The sequence below is a fragment of the Galleria mellonella genome, unplaced genomic scaffold (genome assembly GCF_026898425.1).
Source record: "Galleria mellonella isolate WM207_F2 unplaced genomic scaffold, CSIRO_AGI_GalMel_v1 utg63, whole genome shotgun sequence".
Lineage (NCBI taxonomy): Eukaryota > Metazoa > Arthropoda > Insecta > Lepidoptera > Pyralidae > Galleria > Galleria mellonella.
The window spans coordinates 5,205,285-5,216,653 of NW_026442130.1; the positions used below are offsets into that span (position 1 = coordinate 5,205,285).

Genomic DNA, 11,369 nt, shown 5'->3' on the forward strand with positions numbered 1-11,369 from the left:
ATTATAAATGTGAAAGTGAATTTGTTTATTTGTACCCTCTTGGCGCCTTAACGGTACAACCAATGGTCATAAAATTCTGTATACATATATTTGGGATGCAGAAAGACAGACTTTTTATCTCGGTCAACCAATATAACAACTGAATCACATAGACAAAGTCAAGAATAAATACTAGTTTGAAATAAATTTTGCATTTTACATTTATATATCGTAACCGACATGACTGATATGTTACTGTTTTTATTACTGTATACTTTTTAATTTTTAATATATTCTAGGTGTCGTTCCTGCCTTCGTTAACTGGAATGGAATGTAATATAATAGCACATATAGGTAGCTTTGTTCATATATAATATATAAATAAACACAGCAAATGTATTATATCATTACATGTTAATACTATTGTTAATATCTTTACAATTCGAGCATTAATTTTGTATTTTAATGTAACAACTACCGGTTAATTTGCATGTATTTTAGTTAAGAAAGTTCGACTAGTTTCGGAACTTCCGGGACCCTTAACCGTAAGCGGTTGTGATGCGAGCGCGAGCCATAATAATAATATTAAGTTTAGTAAATACATATAATATATACTTACAAAACTTAATTGTAAATATATTTCTGTTTATTAGAAATTATTAAAATTTACTTTAAGAAATTTAGATATGTGTAAAAAACACTAAAGTACACAAATACAAGTACATTAAACTAAACCTTACAGAACATAACTGTAGAAACCGTATCCAATTTGGTGCAGTTCTTTTTGTGGCGATAAAATCAACAACAGTGACAAAATTCTATTAATTATTGCTTTATCTAGTATTGCTCTTAATAATATTTGTTTATTTAAGTTTATATATGTAACGAAGACATAATATCCTTCATATATTTTTTTAAAATTAACTCCTATAATCAGATATCATCTGGTAGCAACTTTATTATATTATATATATATGGCCCACATTTATTAAAATATTATAGCATAAAATATTAATTTCACCATCTAACATGCTTACTCTGTTTTGCAGAAAGTTTATACTCTAATTGTATTTATTTTTGAGACACATCACCAGTACATAATGTAATTCTAATGCACTTACTAGTTAGTATTATTGATGTAACAAAACTATATTATATAAATGTATAAATCAATTAAATACAAAAAGAAAAATGCAGACAAAAATTGTAAATTACACCTGTTATATTAAATGTAGCAACACCTATCCAATCCAACTCCCAAGTGTGGCAACTACTGGCAATACCCCCTTTATGGGGGAGGCCTATGTTCACCAGTGTACAGTTAATAGCTAATATGATAATTATGGTACTGTTTGAAATAGATGACTAGGCTATAACTTACCTGCATACCAAAAATTACTCAACTGTTTTTTTTTTTTAATTGGAACGAAAAAGTACACATAGCCTTTTAGTAACGTGATGAAGTAACAAATATCTTAACTAACATTTTTACTTACATACCTAATAATAAAACACCTAATAAAATAAATAACTAATAAGAAGTACAATAATTTACTTAACCAATTCCTGAAAGACACGTTTCTCAAGAAGCTGCAGTCACCTCATTACTTATGCTTAATCAAGGTCTTGCAGATTGAGAGGCGAGCCGAAGGAAACTTTAACTAACCCAATATCAGGAGCCGACCTTCCACAAGCACGGACGAATAGCCCATTTGTGAATACTTAAGTAACGTGAAAAATATCCACACTCTCAAACGCTATGTTATACCTACGCGATGTCAAGTACAAGATTTGACTGAATTATGTAAAGGAGTATGTAAAGGAACTTTACTATAAGTTTACTATAACCACCTATAGGGATTCAAATAGATTTACAACTGCATATGTCTTTTTTAACATGTGGAAAATCTTCAAAAGATCATCCCAACTGTCGGAAGAAAGAAAGAATGGGATTCTTACCCACTAAAAACCACATGACATACCTCGAGACGTATTGTCAGATCTCCGAGTTCCTAATGCGGACTACAGAAGAACAACTGCATGCACTTACGTTACATTTTGGTCATAATATAGTCTAAAGAAATACAATTCGGTATACATACAATTTATGTTGAATCAAGTTATGGAATTTATGAAAATAGACAAGCAGAAATAATATTGTTTAAACCTGCTTTTAAACAAAAACAAATATATTGAAATACGAGTATATTTATCGGTTTACAAAGGTTTCGACTATTTGTTTTTTATTATGCAATTATGTTGTCAATTCTAATCCGATCTGATAATTCTAATTTTAAAAAAGGTAGGATTTTTTTATGCGTAAAAATGGAATGATAATCCCACCTACACTGTCGATATATACAGGCGGAGTATCAGTGAGAGGTGATAGATGCAGATGAAACGCAGATTAGTTAGCTCATCGTGACAAATTGGATAAGAAATAACCACGATGGTTTCCATTGCTAGCAATGAAACTGTTAGACCCTATTACTAACAATCCCTTTCCACTAAACTATATGAGTTGGACCATATTAAATGTGTGTTGATTTAAGCCGCCATATTTCTATTTTATAGCAGAATCACAGAAAAAAAAAGCCGGGGCGGGTCAGCTAGTATAATATAATATTTGCAGGCCACGCACGTGCTCACTCATTCGATCAATAGAATATTTCACAGGCGCTTGACCTTACACCTTACAGGTACCTGATTATAGCCTGTGATCTCGAGTAATCAAAGCCAGAACAAATTTCATTAAAAAACATAACTACAGTTATTATTCTATTGCTGGATACAGATCTTTAGACACATAGAGAGAGGATTTTAGCTCACTATTACTATGTTGGGCCCACCAGTCTATGTAAGACTAGATTGATACTTTATATGCTGACATTTATTACCGTGTCAGTCCCGGCATATAATGGGCCACCCCTTCCTTTACTGTGGGTGCCGTAAGAGGCGATTAAGAGAACTTAAGGTCGAGGGCTGGGCAGCAGCGTCTCTCTTAAAGCGTAGCAACTAATAGCAAAACTCCCCTAATGGGGAAGACTTATGTCCAGTAGTGGACAGCTAACGGCTGAAATAATGATGATAATGTAACCTATATGTCAAGTTAGATGTGTCCAACAACAAAAAATTCTGAGAAATTAACATTATTATAATTGTCCAATACCAGCTTAATTACTCGATATGACCCGTTTGTAAATTACCTATACCATCTTTTTAACCACCTTAAATAATCCACTGATTGATAATAACTTAAGAACAAAATTTATTTTCAGTCGCTTATACAGTTCTATATGCCCATGATTGATAAAAGTTTAGAATGTTCTAATACTCTTTTGCAGAAAAGTTCAATAAATTTTATAACCAATAATTTTTTACACAAAGAAATAAGTTTACTGCAATCTTGTGAATTCAATATTTGATATAGCCAAGAAGTTAATAAAGCTCGCGGCGTGCTCTGCACATCTGGAAATTTGAGAAAAATATTAATCCTCCAATTTCAAACTCCCTGTGCGGCAGAAAGCTTAGTCATAAAATTAAATGGGGTACTTGTCGACTATTGGCTATAAAACTTTATAGATAAGGTACACATTTCACTGTGAAATTGCAAACAAACAAGTTTCTGTATCAATCTACAAAAGTCTACATAGTATAAAAACGATAGAGAATACAAGAGGCAAAATGCTAGGCCACCTTATACGACATGATGATTTTTTAAAGAACATAGCAGAAGGAAAAACAGAGGGCAACAGAAGAAGTGATAGACCGAGGAACAACTATGTGGGTCAGATAAAGGAAATACTAGGTGTTACAACGTATAGGGAGGTCAAAGATATGGCTTGGGATAGAGCTGGCTAGAAGAAAATGCATGAATTAGTAGCACCGACAAGAGGGAACTCTTAAATGAAAATTAAGTCAAAAGGCCATATGATATGCATACTCGTATATCATTTAAACATTATTGTATAAAGTACACCTATTTTTAGAACAAAATACAATAATATGCTCACATTAATGAACAACGAGAATTGTGAGAATTAAATGAGCTTTGTTAAAATTGTTTGCATTATTTGTGGAGGTAAATACAAACTGCTCTAACTCTAAAAGGTTGTATCATAAATACTGAACATACAAATTCTATCATCATATACGAGGGTCGATAAATATCAATATAAAAAAGTCCCAAAATTACGAACTGTTGACTGACGCATATTTTTTCACAATAAGTGTTCAAGTATTCGTTCTCATGTCAAATTATACGAAAAGCTATAATAATGATAATATATATTAATATAATGATGGATTTTTATGGCAAAAGCAATAAATTACAAGATTAATATTATTTTAAAAGAGCTACATAAAAATAAATAAGTTATGTTAATAAAACGTATAGTTCTGGCTTTGTCGAAGCATGTAGTATATCTACCCTACACCAGTTTAATAGTTTATTTATTCTTTATTGACCACATTATAAAAAAAAATTGTATGGTTTAAAAGTACAAGATTATAATACTTTTTCATCTAAAACTAAAAATTATTATTGTATAAATCAATGAATCATACAATAGGATACAAATTATGTATTATTATTTATTCATTTTTAGGAAAACATACAGCCTGATTAAACCAATACATTGTCAATTTACTTTTATGTTGAGCCATAAATAGTTTTCATATTTGCGTAATTACACAATCGCATTTTACACATTGCATGCAAAATGATGCTGGCAGTGCATTATTTCTATTTTTCAGCGTATAAAATAAAAAAATTACATTATGTATTACTTTGTATTTCTTCAATTCACCGCCTACTTATTTCTCGGTTTTTCCAATGATGAACTGGTAGAGAACAATGTCCAGTGTTAAGTACGCTAAATGTACATAGAATTTTACTATGCATTAAAATTTAAATAAATAAAAATCAAATAAAAGGCAACTCTCTTTTCAACATTGCCAAGAGGCCATTCGCGATCTACTGGTCGACCATGATGGTTGTATAAAGCAAATGTAAAATGGTCATTTAGATTTTATTTACACTCCACGTAATTCAAACTACCGACATATCAATATACCAACATTAATGAATTACTCGTTAAAGCTGAACAACGAAATAGCAAAACGGAAAAATTTTACATTCCGTATTTTAAAAATCCCACAGCCGACCGCACGAAATATTTTTAAATACAATTAAATTTCACGAATCAAAAGTTTGGTAACCCTTTCAAATAAAGTCTCTTGCGGTTTGTCCAGAGAAAACCAAAGGTCTCTATCCCTTCACATCTCTTGTTTTAGCCACATTTATAAGTGGTTTCATGCAGATGGTTTCTGAGGTGCGATATGAAGAATTTTCCTCTAGCTTCTAGCTTGCAATTTTGCCCACGTGAATTACATAAAAAAATATCTATCATAAATTTCATTCATGTTAGCTTAGTCATTTATACATTACTAGCTTATACCCGCGACTTCGCTCATGTAATCGAAATATGTTCACTGACCGAAATAAAAACAATAGCCTATTTCCTTTTCCATCGCATTTTTAGTTTTTTTAATGGGTGAAAATGGAATGGTAACCCCACCCCGCCATGCTACCGGTATACACTGGCGGGGCACCAGTAAAGGATGACATGAAAATGAAAAGGCAGGTCAGTTTGCCCATCGTGATGAATACACCTGGGATTCAGCACTATGGTTTCCAAGAGGGACCATGTGGAGGTCGATCTGGCAGAGTATATCGCTAGCAATAGGACTTGTATTCCGCATTACTAACAATCCCTCCATCGCATATAGTATATCATATAGTATACATGTATACCAAATTTCATAGTAGTTAGTAAAAGCATTAATAAATAAAAAAAACAACAAATAACAAGGTTAAGAGGTAACAAACAAACAAATTCACTTAATGTTTTATATTCCTAATATTAATATGGATTAAATTTATACATATACATTAAATAAAAAATAGCTAAATAATCAATATAATTTCACGTACATATGATATTCATCTTTGTATATAAGTGTATTTATCTATTTTCAAACATACGTAACGTTGTCCATGAATATCAGCTAAGACTGATATCAACAAGTGAATGAGATGAGAATGAAATTTGGATTTGTCTCCAATCCCCAAACATAAAAAGTAAATCTCTGTTTACTAAAGAACTCCTTTGTACATTTTTTGTATGTAAAAAAATAATAGTGAATTGTATACAATACAGTAAAAACTATGAACAATATTTAATAATTCAGTTTCTTGCAGTCGCACATTTCTTGCAGTAATTTGACATGTAATTATAACTCAATATATTTTGATTACTTATCTACCTACTCACTACATAATACTTTTTTTTTTTTTAATAGGTGAAAATGATATGGTAACCCCGCCTGCGCTAACGGGATACGCTGGCGAAGCACCAGTGAAGGGTGATAGATGAGCATGAAAACAGGCCAGTTAGCCCATCATGATGAATTCATCAGGAATTAACCATGATAGTTTCCAGGGGAAACCGCGAGGAGGTCGACCTGGTTGGGTATATTGCTAGCAATGAGATTCTCAGTCTCCATTACTAACAATCCCTTTCCCCCACTACATAATACTATTTATCCACTCTATTTTAAAATATATTCTATAATTATTAAGAAGTTTCTTTTTTATTATTAAAATTGTTATTACAGCTGGGATTAGCATTACTTATTTCTAAAATTTAAAATGTAGATTATATTAAATTAATTACAAGTAATTAATTTTGGGAATGGAATAGTCACAATTGTCTATTGCAAACTTGATTTTAATTGACGAAATTTATATATAATTTAATATCTCATGATTCCAGTTGCTGTTTTTGGAAAGTAAATTATAAATTAATGTGGTAACATAAAAAATTATAATGGAGCCAACACAGTAATCTTTGTTGAAAAGAATTATTAAAATTTCATAACAAACTACATATGTGTATAGGTATGTGTATATATGTGTATGTGTGTAAGTATGTATTTATGTTTGTAAGTTTTTATTTATTTATGTATTAATGTTATATTATTATTCATGTAGTTTTATTATTTACATATGTAGGTATATAGAGCTGTTTTTATTGTATTATATATTCAATTTTTTACTGGGTATTATTTAGTTTATCTTTAATTGCACGGTTATTACCCGTATACATTCTATAGTTTTCTTTCAGCTTCTCAAAGGTTGACTGTAAAAGATCCCTTTATGGGATAAGTCCGCCATTGTATATTAAATAATTTATCAGTGCTTAATTTGAAATATGTACGATAAAGATTTTACAATACAATACAATACATATGTTTATTTTTTATCTGTATTTTATACGAACACTTTAGTTACTTTGTAGTGAAATATAAGGAAGATCTATCTTCAACAACCAGCAGATAATTTGAAATTATAACGATCATAACAATTATAGTCTCGAATGAATGATGATAGCTGGGATGATTTTAAATACTAAATAAACATAATTACCTCGAAGATAAAATAATATGTAACGATATAATCAAAGGTTTTATCCTATACAAAAAAAAAATATCTTATCAAAATTTGTTAATTGTGTCCAAAAACACACAATAACACAATTACAAATAAATTTATACCAGACAATTGTTACGTTACAAAACAAGATATACAGATAATGACGTCAAGCGTGTCGACCAAATGTCGATCCCAAAATCCTTTTTATAAAATACACCTCCGCTGCCGTGTGAATTCGCTATTCCGTGAAATTTCGAATATTGAACAAATGCACAAAAAACTTAAAGCCGACTTAATGACCTCTTTCTTTTTAAAACCATCTGTAAACCAACCAACAAACCTAAACTAGAAAGTACTATGCAAATATTTTCTACGTCATATATCACATATCACTGTCTACGAACGTATTTTTGTTAACACTACCTTTTTATTTGGCGCAGATACCAAACGAAACAAAAACACATGTTTTGTATCACGAAATCACTGTATTTCAACATGTTATTATACACTATTTGGTTACACTACTCACGATTAATAAACAATTATTGTATTCCTTTTTTATCGAAACATAAATAATTTTGACAGTATAATATACTGCGCCAACCTTTTTTTCATCTGTTTATAAGAAGGTAGTTATATCTATAAAACATTTCTATGGACTTTGCAATACATTATTCTAATACTAAAGCGATGCCTCCGCCATAAGAGTCGTAAATATCTTACGGCCACGAAAACAAAAGGAAATTGTAGAGAACGCCCGGTAAATAAGCTTTCATCGCTAATACTTGAACAGTCTTCCACCAATTTGTTACGACTGAAATTATTATACATAGTCAAGGTTTTATTTGTTGTAAACATACTTTTATGTATTAAAACAGACTGTACACAAAGTTATAATATAATGTTAACAAAAGTTTGAAAAAATCTTCTGTTAAATTTTGTATTAAGAACTTTCTTGTTATTGAGAATACATTTTTTTTATACAACTTAGAATGGCAAACAAGCTAACAGCTCACCTGATGGAAAGTGGTAACCGTCGCCTATAGACATGAGCAGTACCATGGACATAACAGAGTATACTGTTTCGCCCATGATACCCCCCATGCGTTGCCATTCCTGAGAACTCAGGTGTTATTCCTCTGTACCCTGTATCATATCATATCAGTCATTAACTGTCCAGTGTTGAACATAGACATATTAAAGGCAGTTTTGCCAGTAGTCGCTACACTTGGCAGGCGGGTTGGCAACAGCAGTTAGGCTTTGATATTTTAAGAGGGACGCTGCTGCATATCCCTCGTCCATTAAGTTCCTTTAGTTATCTCTGTCCGACTCGTGTTTCTACCACCAATGAACATAGTTACGAAACGAAAATTTAATTAATAGTCCCTGTGCTCTTATTAATCACATTTTCTATTTGACTACCAAAAAGAAGGATATTTTCTGGGTATATTGACTAAATAACTTGAAAGGTAAATGGGGCATAATTAAATTAGTCCTAATTTTGTTAATAACGGTATAAAATAAATGGTGGTCGTACGTAAACTGAAAAAGAACTTGCTAATTTTCAACAAAGTAGATTTTTCTAACATTGTCCCTTCTACTTGATACTTATTGTAACAAATATATATTTTTTTAAACACGATATATTTATACGCTTAGAAAAGAAAAATTAAAAAATGTTCGGAACATAATGAAAACGCACCGAAATCTTTATTCGTTTCGTTTATACATTTCAGCGCATTATGGAATAATTTAAAAGGGATGGAATGAATAAAATAATAAGAATAAGTAGCACGTGTTTGTCATTTGCACGGAAGTGTATGTAAATGTTATGGAGGCACTAATCTAGCCTAATGTCCGGGTTTCATTTCCAGCGCGTTTATAAAGTATCTAACTTTTTTTTTCGTTATAATATCATTGCTTTTATGTCCTTCATAATTGTTTTTTTTTTTTTTTTATACAACTTAGAATGGTTAATAAACCGACAACTCACCTGATGGAAAGTAGTAACCATTGCCTATAGACATGAGCAGTGTCATGGATATAACAGAAAACTTGTTGTTTGTTATATACTAACTCTTACCCGCATCTTCGTCTGCGTGATGGCGATATGTACGCTGACAGGGATAAAAGATACCTTATATCCTTCTTCATTTATGTAATAAGTGTATATCAAATTTCATAGTGATTCATTAATATATTAAGGCGTTATGAGGTGACAAACAAACAAATTCACTTCCACATTTATGATATTAAGTTAGAATAAATAATAGCTTATTATGTACAGTCACGTTCATTGTAGACCCGCGCAAAAAATGCTTAAAACCAACAAATTTGATAGGGCTTAAAATTTTTACGACACGCCACAAAAATAGGTTTATTTTTTACTCTCTGTTTGTACATACGAGTATATACTTATACATACATACAGAGAGACCCGTATATATGTACATACGATCTCCATAAAAGAAATATTAACTTTCTTTAGACAGTTTCTTTTACTGTACTACGTATGTACGTGATGTATATATGAAATTACAGGGTATAGAGTCATAACACCTAACTCCTCGGGAATAGTAACGCATGAGGGGTATCATGGGTGACACAGTATACTCTGTTATGTCCACGGTACTGTTCATGTCTATAGGCAACGGTTAACACTTTCCACCAGGTGGACTGTCAACTTGTCATTCTAAGTTGTTTAAAAAGAATTAATCGCTATCACTAAGATTAAGTTTAAAGTTGGCAACAGACAGACAAATAATGCTGCCTCGATAATTTTAAGTTTAATTAAATTTTAAGTTTAGTTAAATTTAAGTTTAATTAAGTAATTAACGCTAAAAATTACACAAGAAGTTTTACAAAAAAAAAATACATTAATTGGTGTATTTTTTTTTTTTGTAAAACTTCTTGTGTAATTAATTAATTGAAACTAAAATTATTTGGTAATTTAAAAATCATTGAGAAGACTTTTAAATATTTATTAAGGAATCCCCATGTAAGTAATATAAAGTTATATTTATTACGAGAACAACAAAACTGATAAAGCCAGGAGAAATAGTTTATAACTTTTTTTTTCGTAAGGATATGAAACTACGAATCTTACAAATTATATTATACATTCAAATCAAAATCCAATAACCGCATGTTAGTAGTGATCTTTGACCTTTTAGCTTTAAGGAAATTTGAATAGCGCAGGAACGTTACAGTGTAAATCACATTGTTCCTATAAATATATTATAACTGCCAGCTTCCAGCATTGAAATAGGTCAGGATAGAATCCCTCGACACCATACAAGCCACGAGGAAACTTCGCCCCGTGCTTAACCTAAAAATTAGTACGTGTCGGCCGACCCGCTAGGCGCCGTCAAATTCTATTATTAGGCCCACTGTCCAAATACCGTTCGTAAATAATGTATCAGCAACACGACTCACCAGCAAAATATCGATCTCGCGCCGCAAACAAAGTTCAATCGACTTCACATTCCATGAAAGTTTCACTCGAGAAGTGCTCACCTGAGATCGCGATTATACATAACTCGTTTCATGCTAGTCCGAGTACGTTAGGTTCGTCGCGGCGCCGGCTCGGTGGGAGTGCGGGGTGCGCATGGTCGCGCGGCTCGGCGCGGCTCGGCGCGGCTCGGCGCGGCACAGCGCGGCACGGCACGGCTGCGGCGCGGTGCGGCACACGGGCGACCGGCGCGGGGCGCGAGGCGAACTGGCCCGGGCGGGGTAGTTCGCGCCGCCGCGTTTCGTTGCCCTAAATTCGCATTACAGCCAGCACAATAATTGTCGTAGCGCTGCAGCCACGACGGCCGCACACCCTATCGATTCGCTCCACGGCGCGTACGTTTCGTGAAAGTAAAAAGTTAACTCGATCGAATACGATGCGGTC

General features: G+C 32.4%; 1 protein-coding gene across 7 annotated transcripts in view; it reads right to left on the reverse strand.

Moving 5' to 3' along the window:
* LOC113521796 (sodium channel protein 60E) overlaps nucleotides 1-11,165 on the reverse strand; it is a 211,514-nt gene extending 200,349 nt beyond the window's left edge. For 6 of the 7 annotated variants that reach the window (XM_052899905.1, XM_052899907.1, XM_052899906.1 and 3 more), the window contains exon 1: nucleotides 10,910-11,165. The gene's annotated coding sequence lies outside the window, so the exon portion shown is untranslated. The remainder of the gene's footprint in view (nucleotides 1-10,909) is intronic. The other variant, XM_052899904.1, reaches the window with a different exon arrangement.
* Nucleotides 11,166-11,369: the final 204 nt, after the last annotated feature.